Source organism: Onychomys torridus, chromosome 6 (genome assembly GCF_903995425.1).
Source record: "Onychomys torridus chromosome 6, mOncTor1.1, whole genome shotgun sequence".
NCBI classification, from domain to species: Eukaryota; Metazoa; Chordata; class Mammalia; order Rodentia; family Cricetidae; genus Onychomys; species Onychomys torridus.
Window position 1 is genome coordinate 62,143,228 of NC_050448.1, and position 24,958 is coordinate 62,168,185.

The 24,958-nt window shown below is 45.9% G+C and overlaps 1 pseudogene; it reads right to left on the reverse strand.

The window, feature by feature from the left end:
* The window catches only part of LOC118586175, a 47,914-nt pseudogene extending 23,231 nt beyond the window's left edge, over nt 1-24,683 (reverse strand).
* Nucleotides 24,684-24,958: the final 275 nt, after the last annotated feature.

The window sequence follows — 24,958 nt, forward strand, 5'->3', positions numbered from 1 at the left end:
TTCTCTCTCTTCCTTTTTAGCCAGCATCCTTACCTGTTCTTCCTGGTTGTACCACATTTTCCTTCACATCCATCCTGGCCCACGGCCCGGCCAACCACATCAATTCTCTCTGTGCTGAAGTGGTGTTGAGCGGTGACACTGGACTGGCCAGTGATGACATAGTAGCTCCTTGCTACTCACAGAGTAACTTTAGGAAAGACTTAACTTTTTCTGTTTGCTCCACAGTCACTTCTGCAAAATCCCCGAGCCACAGAAACCCGCTCTAGCTGCGACCACTGTTGTTGCATGTGATGGAGGAGTGAAAGGCAGTGGTGGGAGCACCGTGGCCAGGCAGGCTGCCTGTCGTTTTAGAGTTGCTGGATACCCAGAGCTCAGCTCCAGGAATAAGTTCACAGTGAGACATTTGTCTCAGAAAGAAGACGGGCAGAGTCAGAGCACAAGGCCCTATTTCAGGAAGAAAAACAAGCTTAGCAGAAAGGATCCCAGATAAAACTAAAACTTATCAGAAATCCCATTCAAATGCTTTGACTCCTGGACCCTAGGTCTTGGGTCATCACAAGCCTGTCCCTTACATGGTCAAGCACAGCTTGGTCCCACTAGCAATAAGGATGAATGTTAAACCCTGGAACCCAGGACAGTGATTACCCTCATTGTTAGGGTTGAACATAGGGAGCAAGAATGTGGGGGGACTTGAGATGAATCTCAATCACATCAGCTCAGGGTGAAAAGCAACTTTGGACTTGTACCCCAATGAGGGTAGCACATAGTGTGGAATTCCCTTAGCCAAAGCCTGAGCAAACATCCTTGGCCTCTGTCCCTGAGAGGAAATTCTTTCTACAATCTAAATTGCTTGTTTATTAGCAAATGTGAATAATGTACAAATTAAGCCACCTGCTCCTGTTGAATTAATTTAGGTTATACTGGGGCTGGGATGGAGTGGCTGATGGTTAGTTAACACAATCATGCAAATTAACACATGCCTGACTTCTAGGCAGATCCCCACTGTCCACAGCAGGGGCCCTAAGGGAAACCAGGCAGTAGACCTTAAAGAAACCAACAATCTTTGCCTTATCTGCCCTGACAGTTTCTTGCTGCTTTCTAGGGGAGCCTTTGGGGGAGAATATTCAGTATCTTTTTTTCATTGCCCAATGATGCAGGAAACAAAAGGAAATTTGTAGAAAGACCAGCTTAATGATTGATGTCCAGCGCCAGTGTCCCTTTTATGAGCTGATGATGTTGCTCATGCATGTCCCCTGGGTCGCCTCTCTAAGTGATTGAAATGACTCATAGCCAGCTGGGTTATTTAGAACATCTAAGAAAGCACCTGCCCTGATTCCGTTGGTGAATGGCTTCTTCCAATATGCAGGGGACAGGGGCAAAGTTGGACATATTTCTTCAGAGTCATAGGCACTTTGAGTCTCAGCACAGTGATGGCAGATGAGTGGAGGAAACCTGGGTTATACGGGACACAACCTGAGCCCACATGCTAGCACAAGGACAGACATCAGACGAAGTCAGTTTTCATTATACAGTATTAAACAGCTCTATTGGGGTGAGTAGGTGCCAGAGTGGTGAATATCCTTGGGATCAGTCTGTACTATTGGTAGGACATTAATACTGAGTGCTACCTGCTATCACCCCACAGCTGGAAGAACCAACTAAATAGAGACACAAATTGGAGACACCAACTGTTTTGTCAACAGTCTTCAGTAGAGGTTGAGAATTTGGCGGCCCCTCACTATGTCATGAACACACATGTGCTCCTGTGATTACCAGGTGTCAGAGTGGACAAGCTTTATGAACAACATATTATTCTGATTCAGAATAGGCTAGCCAGGGGGAACAGACTGTGGGTGATACAAGGGAGGTGCCTAAGCCAGCAGTCCTCACCGCTGCCCCTTGGCACCTTTCTATGGGTTCAAGAGCACATGGCCACCATGCTGTCAGAAGAAACAGGAGGAAAGATTAAGGTTGAAATCACTATTACAGATAAAAGCAGAGGTGTAAAGATCACTGTGTAGATAATATTAATTCTCTCTCTCTCAGCTAAATATTCATGTATAACATTATAAAGTAGCTCCCCTCAGAACAGTATCAAACAGAAAATATTATGGTAAGAACATAATTTTGCTTTAAAGTTAGCACCATAGCTGGGCCTGGTGTTGTGTGCCCATAATCTCAGCTTCTTGGACGGCTGAGACAGGAGGGTGACAAATTCAAAAGCAGTCTGAGCAACTTGGTGAGACCTTGTTTCAAAATTAAAAGTTACAAAGACGGAATGGATATGGTGGGGTGGATCTGTGAGTAAAGGTCCTGGCTGTCAAGCCTGATGACCTGAGTTTCCATTCCCCAGAACCCACATGGAAGAAGGTAAGAAGTGACTCCTCCAAGTTGTCCTCTGCCCTTCACACCTGCAGCCCGGACTGTGTGTGTGTGTACACACACCAAATAAGGAAATAAACATAACTAACAAAAGAGGGCTAATGAAAGTGGAACCATGCTTATGTAGCATGCACGAGGTTCTAGGTTTGATTTTCACATGTACTTGCACACACACACAGTTTGCACAATATTCTCTGGGTTTTTGCGTGTCACATTGCACATATGGGAGGTTGCATGTAGTATTAATTAATTTTTGTTAAACACCTTGAGAGGCATCAACTCCACCTACAGCTGCTAAATCAGTGAATTATGTCTGTGTGTAGATCTACTCAGCATGTGTACACAAACAAACAGATCTAATTTAAAGTTGATGTCCCCCAACTGGTAATAGATGTCACAGCACAGTATCCATGGAGGCAGAATGATTTTTTTTTTAAACAGTCTTCTGAAATGTTCTGTCCTTCCTCATGGGTAATTTGTCTGTCACTTTCTGACGCGCCTATGCCCTCCCGGTTCTGTGAGCAGCTTCAAAGCCTGAATTTCCCTGCGGGCAAAGGCATAGAACAATAATTCTACACAGAAACAGCTGCTTTGTTATGCTTGAGGTAGGGATTGTGACGATGGGCAATGTAAACTAAACAACTCTCCCGCTGCATTTGAGGAGATCTTGACAGCTCGAGTCTCACAGGTCTCTCTTTTGTTCCTTGAAGAAGCGACACTGTGAAGAACCAGTACTAGGAGCATATTGGTTTCCTGGGAGAGTGTCTCGGTTTGGGGACTCATGCAATGGAAATATATTGCATCCTGGTTCTGAAGGTTGTGACGCCAGGATCGTGGTGTCACCAGGGCTGGTTTCTTCAAGGGCCTCTCTCTTTGGTTTGCAGACAGTTCCAGTTGCTTCTCCTGTGTCTGCTTGTGGTCATCCCTCAGCATGTGTCCTGTGTCCTTCATATAGCCACACCAGTCATATGCAATTGGGGATTACCTTAATGATCTTGTCTTACTCAGTTACTTCTTTAAAAACCTGTCTTCAAATATAGTCACATTCTGAAGTTCTGGGAATTAGGATCTCAGTATGTGACTTTATACTTGCTTCTGAAATGTCCTCCAAGGGTCGGTCCTTGTACTTGGTACTTTTTTTTTAACAATGGTAAAAAATTCTTATGTGCATTGATATTTTGTCATGGAACTGGAGTTACAGACAGTTGTGAGTGGCCATGTGGGTGCTGGGAATTGAACCCTGGACCTCTGGAAGAGCAGTCGGTGCTCTTAACCTGGGAACCCTCTCTCCAAAGGTAAAAAAAAATTCTTTAGTTGATACAGTGCTTCTCTCTCTCTCTCTCTCTCTCTCTCTCTCTCTCTCTCTCTCTCTCTCTCTCTCTGTTCCTGGCTAGAGGTAAACTTACTTTACTACATTCTTCCACTACAGTATGCTGATCTACCCTAAACACCAACTGGCCATGATTAGAAACCTTCAAAATTGTAAGCCTAAGTAAATCGTGTGTGTGTGTGTGTGTGTGTGTGTGTGTGTGAGATAGAGAGAGAGAGAGAGAGAGAGAGAGAGAGAGAGAGAGAGAGAGAGAGAGAGAGAATGTAGTATGCCATGTTGGAATCCTGGGCCTTGAGCATGCCAAGCACATGTCCCATACTAAGTTACATCCCTAGTTTCCTTTTGCTTTATAATTTGATTTATCTCACGTATTTGTGTATTTGTTACAGTGCCTAAAAATGAACATATGCATTGGGGGACATAATTCAGTCCCTAACGGTGGGGTTTGTTCTTGGCATAAGATCTCTGTTCAGTGGATGAAAACCTCTTTTGTAGTTTTCCAAATAGAAGCTTTATCCTGAAGCTCATATTTTTCATTCTCACTTAATTTCCAGAGCCAGTTCCCAGTTTCCCTTGAGGCTGGCTCTGGTGGAACAGAAGAGCCCTAAAGACCATAAAGAGGTCATGCCTGGCCTCAGTTCATACTCGTGATGGAGGCCTTAGAAAATGGTAAATAACCCGACTGTAACTACCATGCCATGTGATGGCTCCCAGGTCCCTAGAACAATGGAACATTGTACGTGGTGGGAATATTCTATATCTGTCCTGTACAGTGGCTCCTCACCCTATATGACTAGTATACCTGTGGGACTGCATTTTTAATTTTAAGTCATTGTAATATAAATGCTACTGTTATAGGTAGATGATGTTTTGGTTAATGCTTCAAGTGCTATGAAGAGACACCATGACCACAACAACTCTTATAAAGGAAAACACCTAGCTGGGGGGTGAGGGAGACTTACACTTTCAGAGGTTCAATCCATTATCTTCATGGCAGGACATGACAGTGTGCAGGCAGACACGGTGCTGGAGAATAGTGCTACTCTCTTGGGGGCCATTTTCTTTCAAGCCACCACAGATGTATCATCTTGGACAGCACAGTCCTAGAGCAAGGAGAAGCAGACATCCTCCTGGTACTTGTGGATCCTGTATAATTGGAGCACCATACTACCACCCCTTTCACTATGCCCATTCCACGTCCTCTGCTATTAGCTGGAAGTGGCCTTTGGAGAAAGGAGCTATCACAAAAGTGACTCCAGTATGTCATCCCTGCCACCGGCTTCAAGTTGGGGCCACCCATAATGAGCTGGCTAGGTTTATTGCTTTGCATATACAAGTCTCAAAGAGACCAGATGAGCAAAGCTAGGAATGTTCTTAGCCATGGTGGAAAAGTTCCTGGCTACAAAATGTATGTCTGTGGAAATATTAATCTGGAAGACTGGTTGAAAGCAATTTTGAGCCACCATGGACCCCTTTTCAGGTGCTTCTCTGAGAATGCAAGCTGGTGAATTCAGTTGGAATAAGGCCTGGGTTAAGATTGATGGTATCCACATTGCCTATTCATTTTTTTTTTTAAGCATGAGTCCCATAATATAAGCAGCTAAGTTCTTTGGAGAATCAAGTTACTTTCGCTCACTCTTTTTATGTCCCAGGCTCTGTGAAGCTCAGGTAGGTACCAATTTGGGGTGCTACCACTTTTATTTGTTATTTCACAGAGGTAAGCAGGGTGAGAGTTACCCAAGACAATGAAGGTAGCCATTACCCTTTGTCAGGCTAAGTATATAATTTCCCCAGTGATCCTCTGAGTAATAACAAAAACTTATGTGAGGTACATGTAGTGTTATATTCCCTGGGGCTTAATATGGCTCTCAGTAAAATTGATTTTCTGAAATCTTGCAATATACCTCATCAAACTAAATGAAACCTGCACTGCTTTTATAAGAAGTGATTGGATTTCATGTGATAAATTAACCCTCACCATCAGAGAGGTACTGGGTAATAGGATGGTTCATTTTAGCCCCCGTAGAGGCCATCCAGGATTTTAATTTTTCTACAGGACTTGATTTAATTCCCTCTGTGATTGGAAGGAGGTTGCACCCAACCAAGGAGCTCCCAGGGCTTAGCTGGCATGGCTGAAAAAAATTTCTCCCAAGATAGAGATCTATCTGTCTTTGTGGCAAGGGGTGTTGCTGACCTCCAAGGTCAGAGGACAGAGGTGAGGCCACACAGGGAATCCCAGAGAATTCTTAGGGAAGTAGGTCTTGTGAAAAGGCAGAAGGTGGCTTTATTGAAGAGCAAGATTGCTTCTCTCCCCTCCAATGCAGCCAGCTTTGTTGGGAGGTGTGTGGCACCTCCTGACCTGCTCTTTAAGCTTTATATATTGTGTATATATTCATAACACTTCTTGGGTGGCTGAAATCAGCTTTGCAACTCTGAAAGAAAATGACTGGCTATCTGAAACAGAGCATTCCCTCCGTAAATCCCTCTGTAAATAAGCATGGGAACCATGCCTTAAGTGACCCAAGGGAGACATCTTCCTTTGGAAAGGAAAAGTAAGTATGATTGGGCTTTGATTCAATCCATCCCTAGGAGACGGTTCCTAAGGTAATATAGCCTGAGAAAAATCACTCCAAGCAAATCCAAGGGGATGACAGGGTACTCCTCTGTGGGAGTGACCAGAATCCATTAGGCACAGGAACACAGCTTTCTATGACAATATTGAAACTCAAGAGTCATATGTACCATGGGCCTGGACAATCCATAGCAGCCTTTCTCACTGGGCAGCACCCTACACTCAGGCAGCATGCTGATCAAAACCTAACTCCCTTCAGTGTGGTGGATTTGGCAAGAGCAGATGAACCCTCTGAGGGTAGAAATAGAAAGGGCAAGCCCAGTCTGACCAAGGGTCACTTCCTCTACAAGCAGTCTAGCCCAGAGCATATTGATTCTAGGTCCATATGTATTTATGTCATAAGTATGTATATGAAGGTTCAAGTACAACCTTATGGAGTTGATTCTCTCCTTTCCATGGATTCTGGGGGTCAAACTCAGGTCACCAGGCCCCAAAAGTGGCCACTTAGCCATCTAGCATGCTCCAGTATTTTCTTTATTTCAATAATAATCAAAAGATGGTGGTGTGCAGTTGTCCTGGTCTGACTCCTTTCTTGTTCACCTGCATTCTTAGTGCACAGCCTGGGTGCTGAGCACACGAAGTTGTGATAACTGTTCTTGGTTGTCAACTTGACTATATCTGGAATGAACTATATAGTCCAGAAATGGAGGGCACACTTGTTATCCAGATCTTGAGGCTGGAAGACACAAGCTTTTGATCCAGATCTTGAGGTGGGAAGACACACCTTTAATCCGGGCCACACCTTCTGATGGAATGCTGTATAATAAGAACAATAGATGAAGGAAGCGGTGGTTTGTTCTTGCCTGCTTGTCCTCACCTTGTCAGCACATCATTCCTTCTCTGGCATTGGAACCTGCTCCTTTGGGACTCCAGCATTTACAGAAGCCCAGCGGAGACACCCAGCCTTGTGGGACTGAGCAACTGCTAGATTCTTGGGACTTTCTATTCACAGGTAGCTATTGTTAGACTGCAGCCTGTAAGTCATGCCAATAAATTCCCACATATATATGTTCTTATATACATATGTAGAGAGAGAGAGATTCATTCCATAATTCTGTGACTCTAGAGAGCCCTGACTAACACAGAAGTGCTCAATAAAATCTTGTCAAAAGAGAGGATGACAGAGTTCAAGAGGTTTAGGCTGCCCTGAGTAGTTTAGGTGGGAAAACCTATGAGGGCAGCTGGGACAGATTCCTAGCTGGGTCTCTGGGTCACGTCACTATGTCCCTTCTCTGTAGCATCTCTTCCACATGCTCCTGGGCCATGATAAGTTCTGTTTGTCAAGATCTGGAACATGAACCTTGGCCCCTGAGCCCAAGAAGGCTTGGTACAGATCCTAGATTCACTTGAGCTCCATCTTTCATCTTTAAATAGAGAAAATGGAACTGGGGCAGCAGCTTGGTCAGTAAGGTTCTTGCCTTTCAAGAATAAGGACCTGATGGCCTCCAACCCGCCCCCACAAAAGGCAGCATGGAAACACACACACTTGTAATTGCAATGCAGAGGAGGCTGAGATGGGGGGATCCCTGGGTTTGCTAACTAGCTAGCCTATCTTATTCAGTGGACTCCAGGCCAATGAGAGACCCTGTCTCAAAAAAAAGGGTGGGTAGTACCTGAAGAATGACACTTGAGGTCAACACAGGGGCAACATGCAACCGTCCCCCAAACAAACACACACACACACACACACACACACACACACACACACACACACACACTATAAAATGGAGACAATGGATAGGGAGCTGCTGTGAGCCAGGACCAGCAATCTGTTTATTATTTTCCTTTGACCTCAGGATGCTGAGGTATACAGGTGTGTGTGCATATGGGGGGTGAGGGAAGGAGGGAAGGAGGGAGGGAGGAAGAGAGAGGGATGGAGGAAGAGACAGTGGGGGAGAGAGAGACTGTGACTAAACCTGAACACAGTCCCTTTCTCTGTGCTTGCAAGGGCACCTTTCAAGGGAGCTCTGACCTTCCATACATGCTAAATGCTCATTTTTAATTAGTTTCTACTTTCTCCATATTGCAGCAAGTAATCCTGGTTTCCAACTTTCATTTCTATAAATAAGGGTATTTAACAGAATTGCAGGGTATTTATACCCTCGCTACCTTCTGTTCTATCTCACAAGAGCACATTATACCGGGAGATGCCTGTGCTCCCATGTTACTCCAGAAAGTGGAGAGATAGAGATAGAGATAGATAGATAGATAGATAGATAGATAGATAGATAGATAGAGAGGTGTCCTAGCACCTAGCACTTAGGGCTTCCTAGAGTTGAATGTCCACTTCTGAGACACTGCTCGGCCCAGATGTGGCCAGATGGGTTGTCTGTTATGCCCTTATGCCTTGCTGAGCTGATTTCAGAGATATACTCTGTGGGCTGTCACTGTGACTGTGAGGATCTAACAAGGGTCCTCAAGTACCTGTTTCACAGATCTGCTGCTGCATCTGTAGATTTAAGACCCTCCCAGGGAAACTTACTGGGGAGGGAGTAGATAGATGCCTTGTGCTTTCCGGGTCCCTTCACTGACTTGGATGTGTTTTCTCCTGTTAAACACAACAAAGAAAGGACTAGGAAATCAGCTCTTCCTGGAGCTTCAGTCCTGTTCTGGTTTTTGAAGGAACTGTGAGATCTGTATTTCTCCTGCTAGGACAGGCCATGTGTCTAAAATATTAATGGGAGGGGAAAGGAAAGGGGCCAGAGCAGAGGCAACAGAGGCACATGGAACACTGTCCTTGGTCCTGAACACAAGCGTCAGGTCGGATGGGATGCTGCTGTCTCCCAGGAGCCAGATTCCAGGAACAGTGTGCTCTGGGAAGGAAGGATAGAGATAGCAGAGGATGAGAGAGGTCTCAAGGAAGACAACTGAAGAAAACATTTTTAATTTTAGCAATATAAAGATTTTATTTGACAAGAGTTCACAGTCTCTCTTTCTAAAGGGCTGATTTGAAAAGGGAAATTGCAATTTTTGCTTTGCTGTTGAAGAAATATGGCTGAGACTTATGTTTTACTGTATGGCTTATGCTATACAACATTTCTTAATTTTGTATAGCTTTGACAGCGACAAATAATTTTCCTTTGCTGGGGTGTGTGTGAGGGAGCCCTTCATTGGGCTCCATCAACCCAAGTCAGCAAGGTTGAGTTGTCCCCGCAGGTTGGTTGACTGGCTGCAAACAGGATCCATCAGCTAGTGCCGATTCTTAGCCAATATTAATAATTTCAGCCTTGCTATCTATGTCCTCTGAGATGTACTCTCTGTTCACTCCCGTTCCTGGAAAAGCTTCCCCTAAGTTTGTCTAAGTGTCTTTCCTCCCACCACAACTTCTCGGCCTTGAAAAGGGTTCCTCACAAAGGAGAGAAGTCAAGAAGAGCATCCAGGAGTCTCATGCCACAGCTGATAACTCCAGGTGTTTCTGAGAACAGTGTTTTTCAGATGAAAACCAAACCCTAGGCATTTTCAAATCGCTGGTGGCCTGTCTCCACCTCGACTTTCCATGCAAAGAAGTGTAAGGAGCCTATTTACAACTACTGCAGAATGTAAAGGCAAACGATTTTATTGCTATGTCTATTTCTGGTAAATTGAGAAAATTATTCCATCTAGCCATGAGTAAAACCTCTGAGATTTTTCTTCTCATTTCTCTGAATGCCTGGGGAAGCAGGCCGCAGTAAACAATCATGCTGGATTTTGTTTCTAGTTAAATGAATTATCATAATAATAATTACCAGTCAAAACATCTGGTTTTGGCACAGCTTGACACAGGAATTTCTCAGTGCAAAATCTGAGCTTTCCTCTGATTTCCTAACCCTTGCTTAGCTTCCCAGCTCCTTGGACTGACCTCTACACTGAGTTGAACACATACCCTTGGAAGTTGGCATCTCTGTAAAATTTTGACAAGCAATCCTGAGAGACAGTTATTGTTATACAGATTATCATTTTTATGTGTTTTATGGGTTGGTTAGTTTTCTAGAGAAACCATATCTATGAAACCAGAGTTTGGTTGCTCATATCTGTTTCTGTCACTTCTCTCTATGTGGCTACCTAGGAGAGTCACCCAGTCACTATGGCATTTATCAGGATGTTTCTGTGAGACATTTCTGTCTGGGGTGTGATAGGATGAATCAACAGTAGGGCTTGATAACATAGTTTTTCAGAAGTTTGAACCACTTTTATGCCATAAACACACACACACACACACACACACACACACACACACACACACACACAGCAGACAAAGGAACCATTCCTAGATCATACCCTAGACCTACTGCATTTGACTATCTGGCAGCACCCGTCTTTGTAGGAAACTCTCCCAAAGCACACTGAAGCTGGCGAGCAGCTCAGAATATGTGGACATTTGTCAAAGCCAAGAACGTCAGCCCCAGGACTTTTGGCCTGATACCTGGATCTGACTAAAAACACTGGAGTTTGCTTACCATAACTAATGCTGACGTGTGTGTTCTGACATCCAGGTGTGTTTATGGCCTTGTACACTGAGAGCTGGCTAAGCACAACACCGTGTGCTTGTCAGTCAGTGAAAGGAAGTCAGAATGACCCACTTGGTGATACCAACAGAGTTCATGGGTCACAAAGCAGGAGATTTGGTTATATCATTATCAAACGCTCAACCTCGGCCATGGCAGTTTGTGAGAGCGTCAGATAAATCCATAAAATGACATGACCGGGCTGATGGTTTTCATTCCAGCTGTCCTCAGAACCCCAGGCTCCCTGGAGGCCTGGAGAGCAGTTCAAGGCCAGCATGCCCACTTCAATCAAAGAAGCTCAGCTTACATCTCTTGCCTACTCAAACCTCTCAAAAGGTTGCTTTTTAAAAACCTGGGTCTGATGTTGGAAATGGAGAAAAAGCAAAGACAAACATTGGACTGGATGATCTGTAAGTACGCTCTTGGCACTGTGATTTCAAGATCTTTTTTTTTTTTTTTTTTTTTTTGTGGCTTGCTGAGGAAAACACATTTTCCTCTTTTTAAAACAGGCTTGTGTAAGACTACATCAACTGTTTTGCATGTCAGAGCCATCTTACAAAATGCTAATTTAACATTTGCAGTTTAAAAATAAGTCAAGGATAGAGAAGCTCCCTTTGTCCCTTAAGAAGCATATATAAACTTTAGAACGTTTCTATCAAACAGAAGTTTGGGGTTCCCAGTCTGAGACACTTTAGGAATAGTTAGCGGTAATAGATGGATTCCTAGCACCATTGGGATGTTGCCCTCAAGAAAAGCAGCAGGAGTGGATGAAGTCTAGGGTGTTTGAGAAAGCTGGCAGGGATGCTGTTATTGAGGCTTGGGATGTATGCAATCTTAGGCCTCCTGCCTGGCCTTTCTCCATATTAACAAAGGGCAACAAGAGTTCGTTGCTCATTGAGAATATCTGCTCAGGACTCTTTTTCTATCTTGCCACACAGACTGGAGCTCAGAGTCAGTTGCAGAGGGAGAAGACTGGCCTAGCGCCCGTCTATCCAGGGCTGAGTTGAGACAGCCAGGCAAAGTAATATACTCACCTGAGAAGCAAAGACTTGTGACCAAGAACACCTCATGTTAGGAAGTATTTTGAAAGCCCGTGAGTTGCCATAGCAAAGTACTACTGACCATGTGGTTCAAAGAGCAGAAGTCTATTTTCTCATCATTTGTGGGGCCAGCAGACTAAGATGAAGGTACACTCTTCTAATACCCCTCCTTGGCTGCTGTTTCTCCCTGTCTTCATGTAATGCCCATGTTCCTGTACCTGCTTTGTCTCTGACTCTCTGTCTGTTTGTCCTAATCGCCTCTTCTTATAAGGACAGTGATCAAATTAGATTAGGATACACCCCAGTGACCTCATTTTAACTCAATTAATATAGTCACACTCTGAGGTCCTGGGTATTAGGGCTTTCCCATGTGAATTTGTGGGAGGGCACATTTAGCTTGTAATTGTGCTAATAAAGACATGAGATTTTGAGCTGAACTTAATAACACTATTATTATCATTAGGTTGTGACTACTTGGCATGCATTTTTCTCCTCATGATTAATTTCTGGTCAGGCCATCTGAAATGCCGCTCTTTAGTGTCCTGCACAGAACTGGCCAATTCTGGCCAAAGCTGGATATTAAGGATATTAGGGTGTCTAGGTTGGGAGACGCATCTCACACAGCTTTCCTAGGCACAGGTTTTGTATACCCCCCATGTCCTGATTTTGATATAAGATGTTTAATGATGAGATTATTTTGATTTTGTTTTGAGATAGGGGAATGGTTCATTTTTTAAAGCTACCAAATAAGCAGTCATGGCTGTGTAGGGACACATGGTTATGCAGGAACAGGATTTTAACAGTGGGACAGTATGTCACATTCTGAGTCATATGGATAGGAAGGATAAAAATAGCTCAGCAACAATGGGAATGATGAAAAGCGCCTACTGAGCAGTTGCTAAAACCCTGTAGGGCCGTACAGGGAAGTAAACGTTCATCTAGGGGCGACCTTGTGCACCCATTTGTGAGTGAAGCTTGTCCTAGGGTGACAACTGCCAGGACTCCATAAATACTGAGTGATTGATTAATAGGAAAAAGAGAAGCCGGACCTAGAACTGCCATCCCAGACATGCTTTTAATATTTGAAGAAGTCTGAAGTTAAATCTTCCAGCATTGCAGTAGTTTAACTCTGGAGGAAGAAGATGATACCTCCCACCACTCATGAAGGAATTCAGAATGAATGGGGACTCAGAGTTAATGACAGGCATGGATGGCTTGCCTGTCCAGTCTTAGGTGGCAGACACGTGTCTACATCAATTACACACTCCCTAGCACCCCTTTCGACTCTAACATGGGGATTCTCTTGGGAGTGCATCAGCGAATGAACTTGGGCAGTCTTGAGTGCTTTTCCTGGGTCTTTTTGCAAGATGGGGCCAGGATAGTCTGCTTTCCCAAACTTCGCTGTTGTGACACACAAAGAAAATGATGATTCTATGGAACACTTAATGACCAGATATGTCCATCAGAAGTCATTCAAGTTATTGTAGCTGAGTTAGTTGAATATGGGGACTTGGTTAATAGATGTCAGAGCTGAGAAGGTGTGGGACTCCGAAGTTATTTAATGAAAGGCCTTGAAGATGCTATTTCTAGGCCGAGGAAAGAGAAAGGAAAATGAAAGGGAGCTTGGATGAGTGTTTAAGGACCCATGGCAATCTTCTGAAGCTTGCTGACTGGGGACTTATGGAACCATCAGAGTTTGGAGAAGGGGCCCGGGCACTATGGAGTCCACTCTTGGAAGTGTATTGTCTGGTAGGTGGCAAAAGCTGGAAATTGGGCCCCACCCCACCGCAGGGCTGAAGAATCAGTAAGCAGGAAATAACAAATTGGTCTTTCCTCTTCCTGTCTCCAGTCTCCTTTTATGCCCTCCCTGGAGCCCTCTCAGGCAAGTCCTCTGCAGAAGGAGAAATGCACGTGAAGCTCTCTAACACTGCCCTCAGGAAGGAGAAGGTGGGCCTGGGGCTGGGACGCCATAAGTGACTAGTTGGCACCCAAGACTGTCAGCACAAGGTGTCTTCTGCCACTGTTAGGCACAACCCCATTGCCACCCAGGGCACTGAGGGGTGCCGAAGGACATCAGCTCATCTACAGCCCATTATGGGCAGGTCTGTCAGGAACTACTGGTTCAGTCAGGAGCAGATGAGCAAGTATTGTGGGGAGGGGACGGCACATGAGAAATGGAAGAGCTCTCAGATGTCAGAAGGTAAGGAGAGTGACCACAGGTTGGGAAGGGAACACAAAGACCCCAGGCCTGGGCTCTGGAGACGTAATACTACTAGTGCTGAATGCCGGTTCTACCTTTCGGTTCTACCTTTAAGCTCTCCTGACCTGGGGGCCAGCTACTTAACCTTCTAAGCTTCATGGAGCTGCTGTGAGGATTCAATGAGGTAATCCTGGTAAAGTGCTTAGCCAGATATTTGCTGCAGGGTGATCATTCAGTAAGTGTTCGGCTCTAATATTGGAAAATATGTGGAACTCATTCACCCACTCCAACCCAGAGAGGCTCCTGCAAATGCACCTGATGGCTTAGTTACTTCCTCATCCTGGCAGGACTGTGCCACCCAAAGTCTGCATTGGATGCCACTTGATCTTGATGACTAACTGGCTCCTTTATCCTCCATTGCAAATCTGGAGTAGTGGGATGGCCTGGCTGGTTATTTTGCCAACATGTGATACACGTTAGAATCGTTTGGAAAGAGGGAACCTCAAATGAGAAAATGTGCCCCCCAGATTGGTCTGTGGGCACGCCCATGGGAACATTTTCTTGGTTGATGACTAATGTGGGAGGACCCAGTCCATTGTGGGCAGTGCCAATCCTGGGCAGGTGGTTCTGGGTGATATAAGAAAGCGGGCCGAGCAAATCATGAGGAGCAAGCCAGTAAGCAGCACTCCTCTATGTCTCTGCTTCTGTTTCTGCCTCCAGTTTCCTCCTTGAGTTCCCGCACTGACTTCCCTCGATGATGGGCTACAAGCTATCAGCTGAAATAAACCCTTGGTTCCCAAGTTGCTTTTGGAGTTTTATCATAGAAATAGAAGCCCTAACTGAGCCAGGAGAGCTGTGTCATCTCTTGCTCTACTGGCCAGTGTGATCTAGGTCCATGCGACAGTCACTGCCTTGCCATCTGGGAGTGTTGTTTACTTTGTCGTTGGAATCTGAACAACAGATCTTTATTATGACCGTCGATGTTAGAGCAGCTAGACTCGGCTGCTTATTCCTGGCGATTGCAGGTACTCCACCAAACGTTCCATCGCATACAGGAGTGGTTTCACAGCACGCTTGGGCGAGTACCAGTCTCAAAGGCCATGCACTGTGTTTAAGGCACACTAGGGCCAGACATGCCACTTCTGTCTACAAGATCATCTATCTCATACTTCTACACTGAGCCTGCTACTGTACCCATCCCTGCTGTTTAACTAGGACTTGAGGCTTCAGCTCCAGCCTGGATAGCCAGCATTACCATCTTTAAAAAAAATATATATATATATATATATTATACACACAATTTAGAAAACATGTGTATATGTGTGTGCTTCTGTGTGGGTATGTGCAGAGGCCGTAAGAAGGTGTCAGATCCCCCAAAGCTGGAGTTATTGGCAAAACTAGCCGTCCAATATGGGTGCTGGGAACTGAACTTAGGTCCTCTGTAAGAGTAATATGTGTTCTTAACTGCTGAGCCATCTTTCCAGCTTTGGGTGTTACCTTTAAAACAGTTTCAGGGGCAGAAACTTTATTGTGAACTTTATTAATGGTATTCAAGAGACTAGGCCTCTCCAAGTTTCACCCTTTCTTCTTGGGGTGTAGGATGGAATCTATGAGGGGAATGCTCAGTGCTGGGTACTGAGTCGGGACAGGGACTCTCAGCAGCCGAGGGCTTCTCTTTCTCTTGTGTTCTTACTGGAGCCAGTGGTCCAGAATTTCTTACTCCTTAGAGTCTATCTAGGCCATAAGGTCCATCACCCTGTTGCTTTCTTGCTATTCATTTTCATACCAGGAAATGAGCTTTATAAAGTTGTCATTGAAGGCAATGCCAACTCAACATCAATGGTAAGAGAGTGAGCATCACTGCTAAAGTCCAAGGAGACAACTTGGCTCTCAGTGTAGTCTCGGATGCCCTTCAGTGGGGGGGGGGGGGGGGGGAGGGGCGGTTCTCTGATACTTCATCATTTTCATGATGTTGTCATACGTGGCAGCTTTCTGTAGGCAGCATGTCAGATCCATGATGGACATATTGGTGGTAGGAACATGGAAGGCCATGCCAGTGAGTTTCCTTTTCAGCTCTGGAATGGCCTTGCCCACAGCCTTGGCAGTGCCAGTGGACGAAAGGATGATGTTTAGGGCAGCCCCATGGCCATAATACCACAATTTCCCTGAAGGGCCATGCACAGTCTCCTGGATGACTGTGATGATATGGACTGTGATCATGCATCCTTCCACTATGCCAAAGTTATCATGGATGACCCTGGCTGGGGGGAGGGGCTAAGCAGTTGGTGGTTCAGGAAGCACTGCTGACAATCTTGAATGGGTTGTCATTTTTCTTGTGGTTCACAGCCTTCACAACCATGGGGCATCAGTAGAAGGGGCAGAGATGGTGACCCTTTGGCTCCACCCTTGAAGTGGATCCCAGCCTTCTTCTTAGTGATAAAGATGCCAGTAGATTCCATAACATATTCAGCACCAGCATCACCCTATTTGATGTTGGCAGGATCTCACTCCTGGACGATGGAGATGGTCTTCTCATCGATGACAAGTTTTCCATTGTCTGTCTTGATTGTGTCATGGAATTTGTCATGGGTAGAGTCATACTGGAACACACAGACCATGTAGTTGAGCTCAGTGAAGGGATCATTGATGACATCAATATCTACTCTGCCAGAATTGAAGGCAGCCCGGATAGCCAGGCACCCCAAAAAGGCCAAATCTTTTCTCTCTGACCTTCACCATTATGTCTCAAGGATGAGGCTGGCACTGTATGGAAAAAAAATGCTGTCTCTGGAATGGAGAGGAGCAGAGAGCCACCTTTAATATTTTTGTCTTAATTGCATGTATTTATTTTGTGTGCATGTACAGGGAGGGGGGGACATGATGGTGCCATTCTGTGCAGGCAGAAGTCCGAGGACAACCTACAGGAACCAGTTCTCTCTAACCTGAGCCCTAGGGACTGAACCCTAGTGAGTTTGGCTTGATGGCAAGTGCCTTCATCTACAGAGTCATCCCACCCACTCTGATGTAGCCTTTTGGATCTTGCATTAATTAACATGGGGAAAGGGAGGTGCCTGCGTGGGATGATGTTCCTTGTTTATTTGACACCTAAAATCTCTCCAGTGTAATACATCACCTCAGTGGCAAGATCCAGCACCCACCAACCACCAGCCAACAAAAAACAATATCATCTTTTTTTTAAATTTTTTTTTCTTAAAGATTTATTATGTACACAGAAGAGGGCGCCAGATCTCATTACAGATGGTTGTGAGCCACCTGTGGTTGCTGGGAATGGAACTCAGGACCTCTAGGAAGAGCAGTCGGTGCTCTTAACCTCTGAGCCATCTCTCCAGCCCAACAATACTATCTTTATCCAAAGGACCGAGAATCTTTAGAGCTTGGGCTGTTAACAGTTCCACCTGGAAAAGCGGAAGAGTTTCTTGCTGGAAGCACTTGGGGAACAATGGGTTAATTGATGAAGGTTTAAATTAGGATTTCCTGGTTTAGGTTCTTGGCCTAGCTGTTAGGCTACTGGTGTTAGCTGGTAAACCTGCAAGGAGAGGACACAGCAGGTTTTCAAGGCTCTGTAATTATCAACTGGCTTTTTGAAGGAATAGCTTTCGGGAACGGGAAATGATCTCGATGTCTTCTTTTTAAATAAAACACTTTTAGGAGGAAATATCTATCAATTCACTATGGCTTAGGGGAATCAGTCCCACTCTTTCCAGCACTATGGAATGCTCCTTTGCAAGACTCTTGCATCAGCCTCAGCCTCTCTGTCTGCCCAGGTGTGGTCTGGCTGACTAGAGAAAAAGCTGGGAGCAGACAGGGCTGATGGAGGAAGCTTGACTCTGGAAGCACGTTAGTTTTCTGCAATCTGCTTTGTTTTGCTTCCTGGGTCACCCAAGTTCTGCCTTTGCTGCTCATGTCTCCCCATGTTCTGCAACTCAGCTAGACTGCTCCAAAGGAGGGCTCCATTGGCTTCCCATCTGTCATGCCTCTTGGCGTCCCCTGTCTTCCCAGGTCAGTTTGGACAGTTTAGGTTAAATCAGCAGAGGATGATGAGGAGGCATTAGTGATGCAGGGACCCATTAGGATGGTCAGCATGGCCAACTCATTATTCACAAAAAAAGAATGACTGGTTCATGCCAGTGGTCCAGACTCCCAGGCTGGCTCTCCCAAACATCAGAAGCATGTCTCTGAGCCTGGTCCCCCAAAGGCCACCTGAAGAAGTATGTAGGCCCCTCCAAGTTATGTGCAGACAGAGATCTGGGAAACAGAGTTAGGCTGTGAGTGGAACTGGATAGTGGTCATCTTGGAGATGGATTTGCTGCCTATTTCTACCCCAAGCCTTACTGTGTGCCACAGCACATATCTCTCTCCCTTTTTCCCACAGGAGTTTTCAAAGGGAAACTGGATTTAAAACCAAGGGAAATTTGAAGGAATATTGTAGATGTATCCTGCTTGTTAAATAAGAAACACAGAGTCAGTTGCAGAGTTAAAAACCACGAGGTCAGAGCCAAAGCAGAAAACCTTACCCTTGACTGCTTCTGCGGTTCCTCCTCTCCGCAAGAGACCTACTTCTGTGCATCCTGTCTATTTAAAGACTTTCTGTTCTCCTCCCTCATTGGTTGTAACCCAGCCACATGACCTCCTCATCACTGCCTGTTTGTACAGACCTCCAGGTCTTCTATGGTTGGTATTGAAATTAAAGGCGTGTGTCTGCTATGCTGGCTATGTCCTTGAACACACAGAGATCCGCCTAGCTCTGCCTCCCAAGTGCTGGGATTAAGGGCGTGCCCCACTACTGCTCGGCTTCTGCTCTGGCTTGCTCTGACCTCAAGGCAACTTTATTGACATACAAATAAAATCACATTTCAATACAAATAAAATATCACTATAGAATATACCATTAAAACAAAACCTCCAAATTATGTAGGTACCCCAAACAATAATGAGGAAAGAGTTGGGGACCTAAAGAGGTCATCTTCCCTAGTGCCCATCTGCTCCCTTGAGTGAGATGAGCTAAGATGTCTCTCATTGACAGGAACCCTTCTCTGAATGAGAACCTGGTATCTCACCACCCGCTGACACTTACTCCATTATTGATTTTAAAGCTTCCAGCTTCCTTATGGGGCCCCTTTGGACAGTAGCTTCTCCCTCTTTGGTCTGGGCCCAAGGCAAGCCAATACTGCACTTAGTGCTTCTCCAGGGTGGCCCTGTCTCCATTCTCCACATGCTGCTTTAGCTCCCAGCACACCCTTCCTGCAGCCCAGGAATCTAGAGCCAGCAACTTCTCCTGTCCGTTGCGTGGCAACCTGGCTCCTGAGTGTCTAAGTCTGGCCCGTGATCTTGACTCTCTAAAGGTCCCTGCTATTAGAAACTCTTCCCAAGCTCTAGTCCAGGTTCAGGACTCTGCTGGCTTTGTGTTGATAGTGAAGAGAAGCTGTAGAAATAGACTCTTAGGAACTATGCATGGAACCCTCATATTATACTCACAAACACCATCTCTCTGGTTAAAACACACACATTATAAGCCGAGGGCTGGGAATGTAGCTCAGTGGTAGAGAACTTTCCTTGAGTGCACAAAGGCCCTGGGTTTGAGCCTCAGCATTGTCAAAGAATAAAAATAACAAAATATAAGTTTTCAAAGATAGAAGGAGTGGAGAACCCATGGAAAACCCAAATGACAAGGCTGTTTGTGTGACATCATTTACAAATAATTATAACAACAGATGCTTATTAAGCAATGAAAATGGTTTGGGTGCTGTGAGTTCTGGGTGCTGAGGGCTTATGGGTGGACACAGTAGCGTCTCTGTTTTCAAGGGGCTGATAATGTAGTGGGAGGGAATAATGTGCATGAATAGTGAGAAAGTTGATTGGCATACAAGGAGGAGAGTGCAAGGGAAATAGGGTAGAACAGACAGAGGTGATAGGACACAGAGGGGTGGCCAGAGGCTTAAAGAAGGCGTCAGAAAAGACCTCTTGGACATGATGTCAAGGAAATAAAGTAGTGATCTAATCAGAAATCTAGAACAGGCAAGAGTGATCTGGGAAGAAAGGGTGTCCTTTGCAAAGGTCTTTAGGTGTTTGAGCAATAGCAAAGAAGCCAATATGCCTGGAACTGAGCACCTGAAGGTAGAGCAGAAAAAAGAAGGTCCAAGTCATAGAAGATGCTATGGGCATTGTAGCATCTGAGGCTCCAAGAAAGGTCAGGAGCCAAAGTTTGGTTTTGAGCAAACAAATGATGTGATCTGACACATAACTATACTTAAACTTTATCATCATTATTGTCATTATTATTATTATTTATTAGTGTGTGAGAAAGAGGGGGAGTGAGGGAGAGAGAGAGAGAGAGAGAGAGAGAGAGAGAGAGAGAGAGAGGGAGAGGGGGAGAGAGAGAGAGAGAGAGAGAGAGAGGGAAAGGGAGAGAGAGAGAGAGAGAGAGAGAGAGAGAGAGAGAGAGAGAGAGAGAGAACATACCGTAGCACTTGTATGAAGATGTATGAAGGCCCGAGGGAAGCTCTGTTAAATCAGTTTCCCCCGACCTGTCCATGGGTTCTGGGGATGGAACTCAGGTCACCAGGCTTGCACAGCTGGAGCCTTTACCCACAGAGCTATCTCACCGTATTTTGAAAGAGCTGAATCTTAGTTTATTGAGTGCTTGAGATGATGCCAGGAATTATGCTAATTAGTGCACTTGAACTGCCCCTTCAAATCGATGCCGCAGGGAGATTCCATTATTATATTTAAATTGTAAGAATTGAGGAAATAGAGGCTCAGAGAAGCCAGGACACCACAGCCTCTTGGATAGTGACCATGCCTAGAAGCCTGGAGCTCAGACTCACAGCTCCCTCCTGAGCTTTGGGTGGCTCTTCTGGTCTTGCTTCAGTTGAACCTTGTAGACTAGCCCCAACTTCAGTGGCCAGGCCATCTCTACAGTGGCCTGGGCTGGCAGGGGAATGGGTCCTCTTGTCTCATTTAGCTGTCCTTGCACAATGCACACTTTATCCTTGCCTTCCCTGAATTGAAATTTTGCTCCACATATGACATCCTGTAGTTCAAAGACCACACTCATAAAATCTATCCCAGTAAAATCTGTGCTCCAGCAAGGACAAATGAAAATGAATCTTGAATACTGCTCAATGAAACATCTTTTCAACCTCTGACTGAAGTGGAGTTAGGCCTCTGCTACACACACGGCTGTCCAGTTTCTATCTGAGCGATACCAGGCCTGTGTCCCAGGCCTCTTTCAGAGTTCTACCCCCTCCCCAATTCCCCAGAGAGAACAACACATCCTCAATCTCTGGACAACCATAGGGCCCAAATAGGGCACTAACATCCTCAAAAGATGGGAATCTAAAATCTAGACTGTTTGAGTACACTTAGCCCATCATCTAAGCCATCATGTGTGTCTGAGGAGTGCAGGTATACATGGAGTTGGGGATCTGATGCACAGGGTTAGGACAAAAGTTGGCAGTTCTGTTGGAGAATAAATATCCCAAAGGCCATTTAGAAGGTGGGAAACCCCCCTGGTATGTGTGTGGAGGCTTTAGTTTGAACTGTCCCATCAATGGAGGTTTTTCAGCAGCCATGAGAGTAAAATCTCTAAACTCAGTTGTTGTTTAAAGTGGCAGGTACATCAGTAGAAGGAGTCAGTCAGAACCTCAATCTATGTCCTTATAAGCTACCTCAGAAAGGTAGATTTCTGCCATGGAGTGAAGCAGAGTGTCCCTCCAGAGACATGAGGCTGGAGGACAGGGCTTGTCTTCTGCTTTCTGTCAGCTATGCACCCAGGCATAGCCAAAATCCCCACTGCGGGTTCTAGAGGGAATGTTGGTGCTTCTGAGGAAGCTTTCATGGTCCATGACCTTTTCCTCAGCACAGGAGGCTGGTCCAAGCACACACTTTCTCCCTGGTGATGGCATTGCCTGGCTTTCCGTGATGAAGCACGTTTGGCTAATGGGCAATTCCAGGTCCCTGTGAAGAGCACTATGCTCTGAGCCCCTGGTAGACAGGCAACGCTGGAATGTCATTCTTCTAACCTGTGTGTGGGCAGCTCTGTTTATAGAAAAAAAAAAAAAAAAACCAGTCTACACTGTGGTGAAGAACAGAGCAGATGTGGCCCAATTGGCTTTTTCTTTGTGTTCCCACTTTCAGAGCTGAGGAGATGAGATGGGTGACATCTCTGGGTAAAGCTGCAAGAGGCCAGACTCTTAGACATGGGGGAAAGAAAAAGGGAGCCATGTGAAGGAAGGTACAGCTGGGGGATGGAAGGGATGGCAGGGAGTACCTGTGAACATAGACACTGTCACACTCCTGAACTTGAGAATCACTGCAGTGGGGCAGTGCATCCCATTGTTAAAAATTAGCCAGGACCCAGTAGGGCCAGCCCCTTCAGAAAACAGAATTCTTAAACCATTTGCTCTTTATTGTTGTTGGTTTTTTCCCTTGTCCTGAACCAGGCATAGAGATGAAAACAGGCAGTCTAGTTTTGTCATCAAGGACTTCATAGTTCAGAGCAAAGCTGACCAACGTGCTTTTTGAGGGCTAGAGCTGTGACACAGTCTGTACCATGTCTGTGGGAGAGGCTCCGCGGGGGCTACAAAACACTACGTTTGCGGGAAAAGGTAGCACACTGAATTTTACATTATGTAAACTTTAAATTATACATGCTATGATAAAATCAAAATTGATTAGCATCTTCACAGCCCCATGCAGTCACTGAATTAGACAATTACAGGATTAGGGGAGTATTGATTCCTGTGCGGAGAGTCTTAGAAAACACAATCCAAGATGAACAAGTTTAGAGATGGTGTGGTGCTGGGCTGGTCCAGTGCCACCATCAAGGACTCAGATGTGCTCTAGGTTTACAGAGATGGTGTGGTGCTGGGCTGGTCCAGTGCCACCATCAAGGACTCAGATGTGCTCTAGGTTTATAGAGATGGTGTGGTGCTGGGCTGGTCCAGTGCCACCATCAAGGACTCAGATGTGCTCTAGGTTTACAGAGATGGTGTGGTGCTGGGCTGGTCCAGTGCCACTGTCAAGGACTCAGATGTGCTCTATGTTTACAGAGATGGTGTGGTGCTGGGCTGGCCCAGTGCCACTGTCAAGGACTCAGATGTGCTCTAGGTTTACAGAGATGGTGTGGTGCTGGGCTGGCCCAGTGCCACCATCAAGGACTCAGATGTGCTCTAGGTTTACAGAGATGGTGTGGTGCTGGGCTGGTCCAGTGCCACTGTCAAGGACTCAGATGTGCTCTAGGTTTACAGAGATGGTGTGGTGCTGGGCTGGCCCAGTGCCACTGTCAAGGACTCAGATGTGCTCTATGTTTACAGAGATGGTGTGGTGCTGGGCTGGCCCAGTGCCACCATCAAGGACTCAGATGTGCTCTAGGTTTACAGAGATGGTGTGGTGCTGGGCTGGCCCAGTGCCACTGTCAAGGACTCAGATGAGCTCTATGTTTACAGAGATGGTGTGGTGCTGGGCTGGCCCAGTGCCACTGTCAAGGACTCAGATGTGCTCTAGGTTTACAGAGATGGTGTGGTGCTGGGCTGGCCCAGTGCCACTGTCAAGGACTCAGATGAGCTCTATGTTTACAGAGATGGTGTGGTGCTGGGCTGGCCCAGTGCCACTGTCAAGGACTCAGATGTGCTCTAGGTTTGCATTTTGTTTCTTCCTTAAGCTTGCCCACTCCTAGTCACAGGTAGTCACAGTCACAGCATCAAGCATTTCTTAGAAGCTCCACTGCCCCTCCCCCAGCACACTTTCTTCCCACTTCACAGAAGCCTTTGTGTCACGTGGCCTTCTTGAACTGAACGCACGCATTGTCCAGAGAAGGCACGAAAGGCCCACACTTTGGGCACGGGAAGGCTGAGAGCTCCTGAAGCACCGAATGTGGGCTGACGCCGAACCAAGTTGGGCTAGGCTGCCAAATGAAGGGAGTACCAGGGGGTGTTGAGTAGACAGCAGCAGAACCAGGCCAGCAGGGAATCCAACATGTATGCAATTCTAGCACATGGAAAACATAAGGCTATAACAGAGGTGTGAATAGAGGGCTCTGAGAAAATCTTCTTGGGAGATTTAGAAGTGTCAGAGAAAACAGAGGCTTTGAGCAGAGCCTCAAAGAGCAAGATTAAGATAGCTCGCTCTCTCTCTCTCTCTCTCTCTCTCTCTCTCACACACACACACACACACACACACACACACACACACACACACACTCACACACACACTGCTCTGCCTGTGAATGAGCATGTTTTACAGACTTCCCTAGCAGATGTGGACTTGTTCAGGCTGCCATGACTTCAGAGAGAGGACGGCACCATCTCCATTGCTTTTCCAAGCTACCTGTGCTTTCCTTCCTCCCTAAAGACATAAAAGGAGAGGTCCACTGAGGCACACACTCCTACTTTTTGCCCTGTTTTGCCACCTCCTTTCAACTGAGCCGCCTACCCACACCCTTAGTCCTTCTCTGCTTTATCTAAGTAATCTTAGAAAGCCAGATCTGGGGGAAGAATCTGCACGAGAGACAGTTTACAGAGTAAATACAGGAGCTGAGACACAGCACACATACCATCCGAGACTCAGTGCCCTCCATGGGTCCCCGATGATCCATGATGGCGCCACAGTTATAGCCCGATTAAGCCAGTACTGGGCAAGTCAGGAAGGTTGGAGTAAAGGCACACCAATAACAGCAACGGTATCCACCATACTGGTCTTCCTTCCAGCTCCTGTCTTGGCAGCACTCCATTTATGACTCCCTGGGGCTATCTCTGATGGGTGCACCTGGGGGCCAGCCTCCCAGGAAGCCAGAAGCTGGTTCTACGAGCCTGTGTCTCTCCCTCGAGGAAACTGACCAGGAAAATGGCATGTGCTCCCCTCAGCTGTGGC